This window comes from Mesoplodon densirostris, chromosome 6 (genome assembly GCF_025265405.1).
Source record: "Mesoplodon densirostris isolate mMesDen1 chromosome 6, mMesDen1 primary haplotype, whole genome shotgun sequence".
NCBI classification, from domain to species: Eukaryota; Metazoa; Chordata; class Mammalia; order Artiodactyla; family Ziphiidae; genus Mesoplodon; species Mesoplodon densirostris.
This window is the reverse complement of record NC_082666.1, coordinates 68,281,747-68,295,099: the sequence shown is the minus strand read 5'-3', so window position 1 is coordinate 68,295,099 and position 13,353 is coordinate 68,281,747. Positions and strand designations below refer to the sequence as shown.

General features: G+C 36.9%; 1 protein-coding gene across 9 annotated transcripts in view; it reads right to left on the bottom strand.

Annotated features, from left to right (window-relative positions):
• Positions 1 to 13,353, bottom strand: part of PTPRD (protein tyrosine phosphatase receptor type D) — a 534,283-nt gene that overhangs the window by 295,828 nt on the left and 225,102 nt on the right. The window lies entirely within an intron of this gene.

The following is a 13,353-nucleotide window of genomic DNA, read 5'->3' as shown; positions in this document are numbered from 1 at the left end:
CCCTGAGTAGTACTCATACTTGACAAAGAATCTGCACAGAGCAGGCACCTCCCGCAAAGGAAAGGGCCTCTTTCTCACTCTCTGAACAGGTTTCCCAGCTCAAACCACTTTAGAGGAAAGGAGTGTCCATCCTTGAGACTTCTTTGCTCCTTCTTTGTTCAACCTGCTAATTGTTTCTCCATCTGGGGGAAGAAAAGACTCTTTTTTTTTTTTTTTTTTTTTTAAGCTTCCTCTTTCACTGCCAGTCTGCTTTGACAATATTCAACGGGCTTTATGGAGAATGACATTTTAGACCGCTGGAACTCAGTTTAGCCACTGAAGCTGAGCACAGCTGAAGAAAACACTCAATTAGCAACTCCAAATTCAAAGGCTATATTAGTCTCTCCTCAATACACACGTGTAACTCCCATTAGCCTTAATGGGAGATGTGGAAGCCCAGAGCTCAGAGAATATACCTCCAACTCTGTTTGCTTGCAATTAGACCTTATGGCCCAAATTTTTCAAGGAAGGCATAGTAAGTACACTGAGTACTCAAGCAAAATCAAGTGGGTTCACTTTGGGAAAGTAAGCTATGACTCCTATTTAAACATGAAGAATGAGTTGTTCAAATTAGGTCTATTTTCATTTCATTTATCCCCTTAAGTGCACACAATGGTCTTTCATGGTGTTTTGGAAAAAGAGCCACTCCTCTGTTTTAAAAGTTTGGCTATATGTTTTCATAAGCATTATTCCATGTCGCTTAACAGCCTAGCCTCAGGGGTAAAAATATCTAATAAGACCAAGACCATTTTAAGTGACTTTCCTGCACGAAAAATCCAGCACAGCATCTACACTCATGCAGTGCCTTTTCCTGCCTTCTGCTTTACTGTAACTTAAAGTTAGGAAAAAACTGATTTTGCATTTAAAAAGAAATCAATTTGAGAAGAAAATGCTTGTCTCAAATGATAAATTAGTTTATATCAGGAAATAACGATTTTTCTTTCTTGACCTCGTTCGAAAGAGACTTGCCCATAGTTTTCAACATGGAATCAATACACATTACAGCTTCAATAAAACATCAGTATATGTTAGGTAGTCTGTGCTACATTCACAGTCTTGATCATACCCCCCTGGAGAAAATAATCTTGACTGACTTATTACCCTTTAAAACAATTCATTCTCTGCTGTTCACACACTCTCCCCAAACTTTAAAGAAAAGGTCATGAATAATAATCTTGATAGTTTATAAAGAACATTTTACTCAAGCAACTTCAAAGATATAGAAATAAATTACTGATCCAGTAGTGACACATATTATAATCCTTTTTACTTTCAAATATCATATTTGAACTTTCTAATTATGTCAGAAATTAAGGTTATGTTAGGTACTGGGCCATAAATACAAATACAAAGCAATTGAATTGCAACAGGCCAAGGAATGTGTCAGAAAGACAACAGTGTCCCCATCAAACTTAAGGGAGTGCTGAGATGTCGGGAGAGTTTCAGATTGTAACCAGGCAGATGAACCGGGTGAAAATTCCATTTTTAAAATTTCATCAAATACAGGGTCTTCATAACACCATTTTGTACTTAATATTTATTATCTTGTCTTACAAGTAGATAGCAACCACCTCTCCACAGAATTTGAAAACCAATGTGTTAAAGAATGGAGCATCTCAAAATAGAACACAGTGAAACCTTCCTTCAGATTCTATGGAAGACTGAAAAAAGAATGAAAAACATAGATGAGTTACTATGGTTAACAGAATTACTAATGATGGCAAATGTGAGAAGCAATTCACCATTTCTTATCAAAAGATTGTGGATTGCTTCTATCATACACACAACCTAAATCATAAAGTTGAAAACTACTTAACTAGAGCTACCCTCTTTTCAAAGGATACCTCATACCCAGAACCACCTTTCACGTGCAAGGTAAAGACTATTGATGTTATTACAGAGGGTCTAGACAGTTTCATTCTTAGAGTTTTTGGCTCTGAATTACTCTGGCTAAAACTGCTAACGATTTTGGTGTGGTATTAATCTTGCTGGAGTGATTATGTCTTCTATATTGTTGAGACTACCTTCACCAGCTAATCTGAAACTCATCCAGAATTGCGGCTGGCACAGACACAGCCACTTCCTTATTTAGAAGTAATTTAGCTGGTAATGGTCTAACGGAGGGCTATCAGTGTATAAAATTATGTTTATTCAAACACCCAATGAGCACAACCATACTCTACTTTCTATAACTTTTGTCAAAAATACTAGTTTTATACATACATACATTCTTTTTTTTAATATTCTTTTCCATTATGGTTTATCCCAGGAGATTGGACATAGTTCCCTCTGCTATACAGTAGGACCTTGTTGTTTATCCATTCTAAATGTAATAGTTTGCATCTACTAACCCCGAATTCCCAGTCCATCCTTCTCCTTCCTCTCCTCCCCGTTGACAACCACAAGTCTTATCTCTATGTCTGTGAGTCTGTTTCTTTTTTGTAAATAGTTGAAGAATCTTTTTTTTTAACAGTCTCTCTTTATAAGAGAAATAAATATATTTCCATCTGAGAATTCATGAAACTCAGGTGTCATGAGATGTAGCATAAACTGATGGCTACTAACAACAGTTACCTAAAACACTTGTGGGAAGAAGGAAGAGAGAGAGGAAAGAAGGGAAAAGGGAAGAGGAGAAAGAAGAAATCTACCCAGTACCTCCGATAAGGGCTGGTCTCTGGAACACCCATCTTATGAACTGAGAGGCAACTGAAATCGTTTATACCTCTCAGGAGAAGGAACTGAAGTATCATTTTGGAGAAATGTCTGATGACTGCTCATCAAGGGGAAGTACAAAACCTGATATATGGAGGTCATTTATTTCTAGTCTTAATGACTAGGCTAAAGTCAACTTTGGATATGTCACTTGGACAGTCCCAAATTGTAAAATTTACTGACATATTATTTCAACAAATATTTGAGAACATGCTTTGTAACCTCTCCTGTCTAGGTGCATACAAGCATGGATAAGTCAAACATAACACCTGCCCTCATGGGATAAGCAATACCAATTTCATTCCTGTTTAAAAGGACCAAAAAGATCCAAGTTATTTGAATTAGAAAAATAGAGTCATTGAAGCACTGAAATAATAAAACTGAGTGAATAAACTTTTATAAAAACAGGTATTTCTATGTGTACCTATCCACATGCATAAAAGGGTAAATTTAGTTTCTTCTCTTTATTTTCAGACTCTTTTGCAAAAGTTGCCATTAAAAGGCACATCTGATAGTGCAATTTCAGCACAGAACATACTCAATAGGAAATAACTAACCAGAGAACTAAAGATGTGCCTTCTTCGGGTCTTGCTGGGTTTTTTTTTTAATACTAACTTTGAAACTGGTAGGTTGTCCCACTTAAAGCCCTTGATTTTAAATTGCCATTTCTTTTTACACCCAATTAAATTGTCACTGTAATGAAGAATTGTCCAACTGAGGAGAACTGTGAGGATCTTCTTACTGCTGCTTTCTGCAGTCTTAATTTGCAGATGCTTTTGCCTAAAATAAGAATTTAAAGTTACCTCCTCAACAATAAGACCTATTTATTAAGCTTCCACCAACTGCTATTCAAGACAGACAATGAATGAACACTTGCTTCACACAACGACCCTCTGTGGGGTATAGCAAATGAGATATGTTCCTATAATACTATGATATTTGAGCCCTGAAAAAGAGATCACCATGCCCCTGATTCTCTGACAAAGATTCAATAAAGACCATATATACAAAGGTTTTGGTACTTTCCAATTAGCTCAGCAATTCCAGTAATGGATAATATTCAAAAAGAACAAACAAACCTGAATCTGGACTGTTCATTTTCATAGAAATATACCGTGCACAATGCCCTGACTGGTGATCAAAGATTCTCTGAACAATTTTCTTAATGAAGGAGAACTATTTTCTTGTTAGATTATCAGACCGATGGTGAGGGGTGCTGGTAATCTCCATCAGCCAGAGGTTTGAAGGAGAAAGTCATGGGGTCATAAACACCAACTCAGCTCAGTTCCAACACAACTGAAATGACTAGCATTGACCTTCTCTCATCGTGGGGTGCATCAGAAAAACATTTAGGAAGCACTCTTTTAATCAGCCTTTTGAGATTTCCTAGGTCTTCCTTAAAGTGCACGCTTTTAAATTCATTTTCTTTTTCAAGACCATCCGTCCCTTATATTCCACGCTTTCACGCTCTCACGGCTCTCCTTCTACCCTTGCTGAGGAGAAACTCAAGGATGATGACAAAATGCCCCTAAACAACCAATCCAGTGGCCCTTCTTGCTGCCATTAAGGTATTTTTCACACATTCCCATCCTTGTACTTGGGATCCAAAAAACATCAATCCCTGTTATTCTTTCATGTCACTTTATATCACTTGTACCCTTTGCAACACAGTATCAGAGGGCAACATGAAGTAGTGAATACAGCACAGGATTTGGAGTCAGAAAACCTGGTAATCAACCCCATTTAATATCTGTGAGATCTTGGTCAAGCGACTTCTGAACTTTGGTCTCCCTGAATTTATAGATCCGCCACAGTGCAGGGAGATCCCCTCAGTAAGTTAGTCAAATACTGAGTAGCCTTCTCTTTCAGGGCTGAGGATCTCTCTGGCTCTCACAAAAGAAACACTTACATTCTAAAATTCACCCATCCACAAGCTGACCTGCACGCTTGGTGATTTTTTTTTTTTTTTTTTTTTCGGTACGCGGGCCTCTCACTGTTGTGGCCTCTCCCATTGTGGAGCACAGGCTCCGGACGTGCAGGCTCAGCGGCCATGGCTCACGGGCCCAGCCGCTCCGCGGCATGTGGGATCTTCCCGGACCGTGGCACAAACCCACGTCCCCTGCATCGGCAGGCAGACTCTCAACCACTGCGCCACCAGGGAACCCTGGTGATTCTTAATTGTGCAGGAATTTCTTTTCTTTTATTATTTGTATTTATTTATTTATTTCTCTTTTCCAATAATCTGTAAAACATGAAAATGTAAACAGGTTCTGTGATGTCTCCTCAGTGAGAATAGAAATCTGAAGATCTTGTAAATATTCATTTTACAGAAGAACTTTAAGAAAAGCAGCCCCAACCATGCCTGTCTTCCTCCTTGTCTCTTTTTTGACATACAAGACAACATGTCACTCACAGAGAATAAGCTCAGAAATTCATTTGATGAATTTTGTAAATAATAACACTAAACTTTATAACTAAATTATATTAAAATAAAAATTATGAATCCATTAGTGTCTCACAGACAAGACTATTTTGCTTCAGTGATGGTGTTGGTGTTGATGTTCGGATAGAAAGAGAAGCAATAGAAAAATTGGCCTTTTAGAATGGAGGAATAAAACATAACCAGATAAAGTTCAGTTAACAGGGGGTCAGGGGAGGGATCCTATGTGAAGCATACAACCATCCTTATGGAGAGTGCAGCATGTGTTCACTCCATGAGTACATTATATGTTAAACAGAAGAGGAAGCAAACAAAGCTAAGATATTCTCCATAAATTTAGGGACTCAGAATTTTAAACATTTGGCAAAGTCCTTTTAAGTCTGCTGATCAAAGGAGAGTGAGTCGGGAAAGACATTCATCCCACCATCTGTTAGACTCACATCCACAATTAATATTCTTTATCAATCATATATCTCTTAGTTTTATCTTAGTGGTAGATCTAGACTCTATAACACTTGAAACTTACGAAATTTTAGAGGTCTACTTTATGAAAACAAATGCAAAAATACTACTTTTGCAAATTTAGGGAAAAAAACAAACAAACATACAATCAACTGAACACACTACTAGGCCCTCCCAGGGCTTTGGAAGGCACCAGGTAAGTGAGGGCCTTGACAGTGAAGTTTCCTGAGCTGCAGGGTAAATCTGTCTCTACCTCAACTCCACATCAGATTACTTCCCCTCCACCATACCCTTCTAGATTTTCTGGCACCAGAACATGGCGATGGTTTGGTGAGGGCCTTTGACCAAGGAATCATCACTGGAAGACACAAGAAGAATGGCCTCTGGGCTTAATCAACACTGTCTGCCTGTAGTTGGTCAGGCTTTTTAAAACATATCATATCAACATATTTTGTTTGTTTTTGAGTTAGCAGAGCCATCTTTTAAACATGTTGATACGAAATTAAGACAAGACTAGCTAAACCCCAGTCCTACTGGGCAACACTGAATGTCCTCCTATCTCTTTGTAGCTGGTTTATGGTAAATTACTGCAAAGAATAATTTAAGTCCAGGTGAACTCTTCCTCCTCAGCAATGATTTAGCTGTTGATAAGCTGAGACAAGGGATTTCCATTTGCTGTTGAGTGGGTAAGTGCTAACTTTATTCATGCATCTTCAACAAAGATTAATGGGACTCCCAGTTAAGTCCGCTGTAGCACTTGATATCAGTTTATAACAGGCTTGGCAATACCTGGAAATTCAGATCTAGCATCATAAGGTATTATGGCATGCATAAAACTCAAGTGTAAACAGAAGGTTCTTTAGGGTACAGGGTTCTAACCCAAGTTGTGAGGCCTTAGGAAGTAACAGATCTAAGAATATTCCTATTTTGAAGTATACGCTAATGGATTTTCCTCAAGGGTAAAAGCACCTGAACTTCCATTTTTTAAAAATAAATAAATATTTCATTATGAAAATTAATTTTGTTTAAGGAAGTTGTCTGAGGAAGAAGATGTTTTAAGGTATTTTATTAGTACACATTAAAATCATTTCCTATTTAGGTATGCTTTGTCATCTCCACCCAGAGCAAAAAATAGTCATAAAAAAACGGTGCCATAATAAAAACTCCTTTTACTCTTAGTTGGGAGAGAAACAAATGGGAATATTACTTTGAAGGTAATTACTTAAGCTTTTTACTACATCCTATTTTCTCAAAACCCAAGCAAAGTATATCCCAAATCTTTCTACGGATAAAATATAATTTTCCCTCAGAACATTTTTACTCATCAGGAAAAAAAGGCAAGTTTAATTTTTCTGTCAGTTGAGGCGTCATATGTCAAACACATTTTACATTTCAACAAACCTTACTGTCATATTGATGGCATCCTCTAGGAGACATGAGTTCTTCTTATGCAAGTACTAAGTTAGAAAGGCGTAAGCTGAATTACTGTGAGCACACCTCTAAGAATAGACCTCGTTATCCCCAGTGACAGTATATATGTATAACTGCCTTGTCGTTTTCACCAAAATTATGGTTTCTGTCAAACAGAGATTGTAGCTTCCTTGAAGGCAGGTCGTGGTAATGTCTTTTCCATCTTTTTAGTCCCAACACTTGGCGCAATCCCTGGCACAGGGAGAACCATATTATCAAATGAATAAATTCATGAATTTAATACAAATTGCTTCTCATGCACTGTGTGCTTATCTTTGATGTGGAAGCAATGCATTCTGTTATTTCTGATTTTTAAAAATAAAACCTTACATGAAGTAGTTCTGGAAGAAAAAATATTTAGAAATGCCTTTGTTAAACTTGTCATTTGCTCACTCAATCAACAAATATTCACTGAAAACTTAAAACATGTTGAGCGCTGTGCAGGGTGCTCAATCTTGAGCAAAGTCCTGCCTTCATGACACTTCTAGTCTAAGTATGGAGATAACTCTGTCGTGGATAAAAGAAAAGCTTCCTCTCATTTTCTCTTAAGTACACTCCCTAATCACTTATGTCAGGATGACATTCAAATTTTAAATACTCTGTGGAACCCACAGTAGCCAACTGGTGGCTCACGCATCTGACCCATAGAATTATTAGTGGACAAGGCAGCGCAACTTAATGATTATAAACTATGTGTTTCCCTGGCCTCACAGAGATGGCTCTGCCTGTGCCAGAAAATTCTGCTTTACAAATACAGCAGTGCCCTTTAATCAAAATAATTTAAAATGAATTATTGATAATTGTAATATTACTGGTAGTAATCGTATTGGTAAGACTAATGATATCCTCCATAATGACTCACATTAACTGAGTACCTTGCTAAAAGCTTTATGTGGATCATCTCCTGGAATCACCCTCTCAAGTTCAGGCAATAGGTCTTATTATCTCTACTTAACAAACAAAGAAGGTGAAGCTTAAGAGAAATGTGAGCAAAGCCACAGAGCAAATAGTGGAGTTAGGATTGGAACTCAGACATCTGTTGGCAGAACCTGAACTCATAACCACACCTTTTTTCACTTCCTACATCAAAGGCAGTAGCACAAATAATCTGGAAGAAGAAAACAAAATACAAACAAAAATCCTTTTCCATTACCTCTTTAAAGGTTGAAACAATATATGAGATTTTCCCACTTCTTCTAAAATACATAACTAATGATGCTGCATTTTCAAAGACGTTAAAAAAAATTAATGGTTTTTATCTATTCTGTGATCTGGGATAGTCCAGATATAATAGAACAGAAATCCCATTTTAGGTATGACCTTAGTTTGACCTAGGCGGTCCAAGCAACTGACTATCGGGTCCTAATGTACAAGAATTCTGAAGACTATGGGAACGTGTGTTAACACAACATTAAGCACAAATGTACTAGGGGAAAAAAGAAGTTAAAATTCTTAGATATTGCATATTAGAGAGCATTGTACCAATAAATGATCTTCAGTTGTTCCAAATAACTTGGCAATGCATGCATATTTTCAGACTCTCATATTACCTTATTTCCATGTGAAAAGCTGATTTTCAGTCCTTTGGACTAAGCAATGTTTTATAAGGCACAGAAAACTTTTCCAGAATTGTCAATCCTACCCTCTTTCCCGTCACCATATCCAGACACTGAGGATTCAGCAGTGGACAAGAGGGCCAAACCAAAGAGCTCAGCTTCAAAGGGATAATGGGAGAAGGCAGCAACTTTTATATCTGAGTCACTGTGCCACATCTAAAGTTAAGGAGCTTCAAGTTTAGACATAAGTAATGTGTCTAAACCCATATAGGTCAGAAACAGTGGACTACTGATAGGAACCCATGTCTATCTAGCTACAAAGAGCATTCTCTTTCCATTGTGGTTCCTCTGTTTCACTACCTCTCTTTGTAGTGTTCATTCCATTTGCCTTGATTTTTCTGGGTCTCAATCACACTCTCCATCCTACAGTGACTAATGAAATAATGATCACTTTTGTCCATTATATGTAGAGTGAGATTAATTCCTGCCCAAATGGTCTCAATATGTGTTTACATAACCATATCTATATAACCCTCTTTATACGTATACATTCATTCCACAAATATTTGTTGGGTGCCCAATAAATGCTAGGAACATTTCTAGGCCAGAGAAAAATATAATGGAGCTTATAGGCTAAGGGGGGAGGGAAACATAAAATAAAAGTTTCAAGAAATAAAGAATATAATTTCACATATTGCAAAGTGCTACGAAGCCAACACGTCATACACACACACACCACACTATATACATTGCATGTATAAAACATATATAAATACACATAAATATATATGCAAATATATTTCCCAAACAGAATTTTTGGTTTAACTATACAAGGTGTAAGTATTGATAAATAACAATCAACTTTACTAAAAGCTATCAAGTTCTTATGGGCTAATACTTTCCCACTATATTTAATTTTCTAGTTGTCTGATAAATGATTGATCTATGGTTACCCATGCAATTAAACAAATACTCAAACAAAAAGAAGTATTAATATAAACTTAGAAGGATAGAAAATATCTGAAAATTGTAATAATAATTTGCTAGTCTCACTCATGATACACAGTTTCACTCTTTTAAACAGCTCTTTTGGTGCTATATTCTGAAAAAATGTAGGCTCTCTTCTAGGAAAACCCAAACTGAGATCAAATTTTATTGCCCGAACACACACATATCATCAGGTATGTGAGAAAAAAAAATTTAATAGGGTTACCTTGTGGCCAAAACCTACTCGTTAAAAAAAAATCCACTGTGTAAAAATAATGCAACGATAAAGTTTAAAAATCAAGCGTAAATGTTAAAGATACAAAAAATAAGGGCATGAAAAGTTCTGAAATGTAAATTAAAACGCAAGTTCATTTAGAAAGATCACAGATAAGACACTCTTTAAATTTTCCTGCTATCTTTAATAAAATATATTAAGAATACTAGGATGTATGTCATCATATTTGTGTTTAATGTGGCATTAATTCACAAGTCTTTTTTTTAATAAGATAAAATAAGTTACTTGCTCTTCTAAGGAGCTATATAACTAGGATTTTCATAATTAAACCCTAGATGAGGCATTTGGTATATCTATGCCCTAAATCCCCTCAAAGTTATGCATGTATAACTTTGAAAACTACATCTTAATTAGTAGCTTAAAATAAAACTAATTTTGAAAGCCAGGAAGTTGAATTTTTAAAAACTGTTCAAATTTTATCAATGAAAGTCAACCAAATATCCAGTTTTAAAATATAAACATCAATTGTATATAAAGCACCATGAATTGTTTGATACGTTACTTTAAGTATTTTAGTAAACCTCTGCAAATTTCAACTCATATAGAGATGGTCAATATTAACTTAGTCACATGATTTCTCACTTGTGTAGTTTAACCTCTTTGGCCAATGAAGTATGTCCCAACCTCATTTTCTTCTACTTTTTCTTTTAACTTCTACTCTATTCTGAGCAACTACTGCTTATACCTACCTGTGATGGTTAATTTCATATTCAACTTGACTGGGCCACAAGGTGCCCAGACATTTGGTCAAACCTTATTTTGGGTGTTACTGTAAGGGTGTTTTGGGATGAGATTAACATTTAAATCAAAAGACCCATAAAGCAGATTGTTTTTCCTAATGTGAGGGGGGCCTCATCCAATCAGTTGAAAGCCTGAATAGAACAAAAAGAATCACCCTCTCCCAAATAAAAGAATTCCTCCTGCCCAACTGCCTTCAAACTAGGATACTGGCATATTCCTGCCTTCAGACTCAAACTGAAACATCAGCTCTTCCTGGGTCTCAAGTCGGCCAGCCTTCACACTATACCATCAGCTTTCCTAGGCCTCCAGCTTGTTGACTCACCCTGCAGATCTTGGGTGTTGTCTGCCTCCTTAATAGTATAAGCCAATTCCTTATAATAAATCTCTTTACATATATAAACAAAAAAAGTATAAATATGCATATACTTATATTGGTTCCATTTCTCTGGAGAACCCTAATATACCACCCACACCCACCATCAAATATTTAGCAGTTTCTTACCTGTGTATGTAATCAGGTTCATGAAACTTTCTCTATCCCTAACAGTCTCTCACACTAGCTCTGCCTGATAAAACCCTACATAGTCTTCAAGCCTCAACACAGAGACCTCCTCCCTCCCATGATGCATCATCATGGTGGAGTTTTTCCACTTTGCACACCCATAGCACGACAGCACTGTTTTCGGCCACCTCTGCTTGTCTGTGGCTGGTGAGCTGGAAGAACATAGTTCTTCCTGGACAATGTCTTATACATCAGAAGTGAGTATCTGAAGGGCTAGATTACATTGTCACAACATAGTACGGCAGGGATTATTTCTGACTGGGTAAAACCCAAAGGAAATCTTAGCTGTATGACCAAGAAAAAAATCATTTCAAACTCTCTGGACTTTGGTTTCTTCCATCAAATGTAAGAGATTTGGCTTGGTACACCACATTCCCTCCCAGCTCGACATTTCTACGGCTCCATTAACAAATCAATCAACAGTAAACACTCACATGACTCAATATTCATTTTAAAATTATCTTAAATAATATAATATGAAGCCTAAAGTAGAAAACTGTTCTCACTTAAATGCAGTAATTCACAAGTGCACTCATTCTCTCTGAGCCCTTTTAAGACATAACCCCAGCATGGAAAAACAAGTGATAATGATTAAAAGAAAGCAACATGCATCACCAACAGGAAGGTCCTTAAAAGACTGATCACAAGGGAACACTCAGAACCTCAGCTCACACACGCACATTCTCCGAAATATGTTTTAATGTTTCTCCGCACTAGGGTCTCCATGGAACTGTTCACATGGGCTCCTGCCTTTGTCAACACTGATACGTAAAGAGTAGTTATTTGTAAGTACTACTGAAAGTCAGAAGTTTCTGTTTACTTATATGGCTCTGCCCACCACCACCTCTTTTCAGCATGGAAATACAGTACTCAGAAAGGCTTTATCATGTTGGTATCAATTTATTCCAAGTACTCAACTATTTTATAAGCCTTTTCAAATAAGCTTCACTCGGTACCGTAATTGTCAGCAAGTTTGTTCTGTGTTGGCCATCCTTCCTTTTGTTTCAGTCTTTCATAAAAATCCTTTTGTGTGACAGTCAAGCAGCTGTGCTTTGTTCTTTAATGTTCCTAGCTTGGATCCCCAGCCGAGACCATTTTATAACATAAATGGCAAAGTACCATTTTCACAGCAGGGACAAGTGTGTTCATCTTCAAAAAGAGGCATTAATAAAATGAGAATGTAATGAACATGCTAATTCTGATCACAGGGTAGTGCATGATGGCAGAGAGAGTTGACTGCCTTCTCCCTGAAAGATGGTAAAAGTTGTTTTTGTTTTTAAACAACTGCTATAATGACTTACATTTTTTTGGAAACAGACATATTATGCAAACATTTCTCTCCATTTCCCAGTGAAATGCCTTTTCTGTCTCATCCAACTGCTCACTGTGTGTTTTACTATATCAGTAACAGTCACCTTCAGGGATCGGGGAGCATCTTTTTTCCATCTTGCAAGAACTGACTTGTTGAAATAGGCATGTCACCAAATCACAGAAAGCTAGAAAGCAGGGATCTGAGTGATCACCAATTCAGTGCCTTCCCTGTGCACATGGCGCCAAGATAAAGAAGTAAAAGAACAGGGAAGTTAATAGATTTGCTCAAGATGTCACAGCTGTTTTGGGACAGAGCCAGAGCTGGAACTCAAACTACTGGAGACCTGGACTTGAGGACACTGTGTATTATGTCTTGATGGTGATTATTCATAAACTATGATGCATGTATGTGGAGTAGATCCTCAAATATAAGTGCCATTTCATAAGGTACACCTGTAAAACTAGGCAACTCAATTGTCTCATGTTTGGTCAGCTATCTTTTGTTGACAACAATTTTACCTTGTGTGTGCTCTAGGAACAAGCTAGAAGATAACAGCAACAACGATATATATCATACACTGTTTTGTTGTGGTAGTGCTCATGCTGGCTTGGGGATCAGTGTTATTTCAGAATGGGCAAGTCTCAGAAGATAATCCATTAAACTGACAAAAATGACATAGTACATGCTGCTTTGGATGACAACAAAATATGTATTTTCTGATTACTACCTAAAAAAAAAAAACCTAAATTCAAGAAACATGACATTTAGACATCTTAG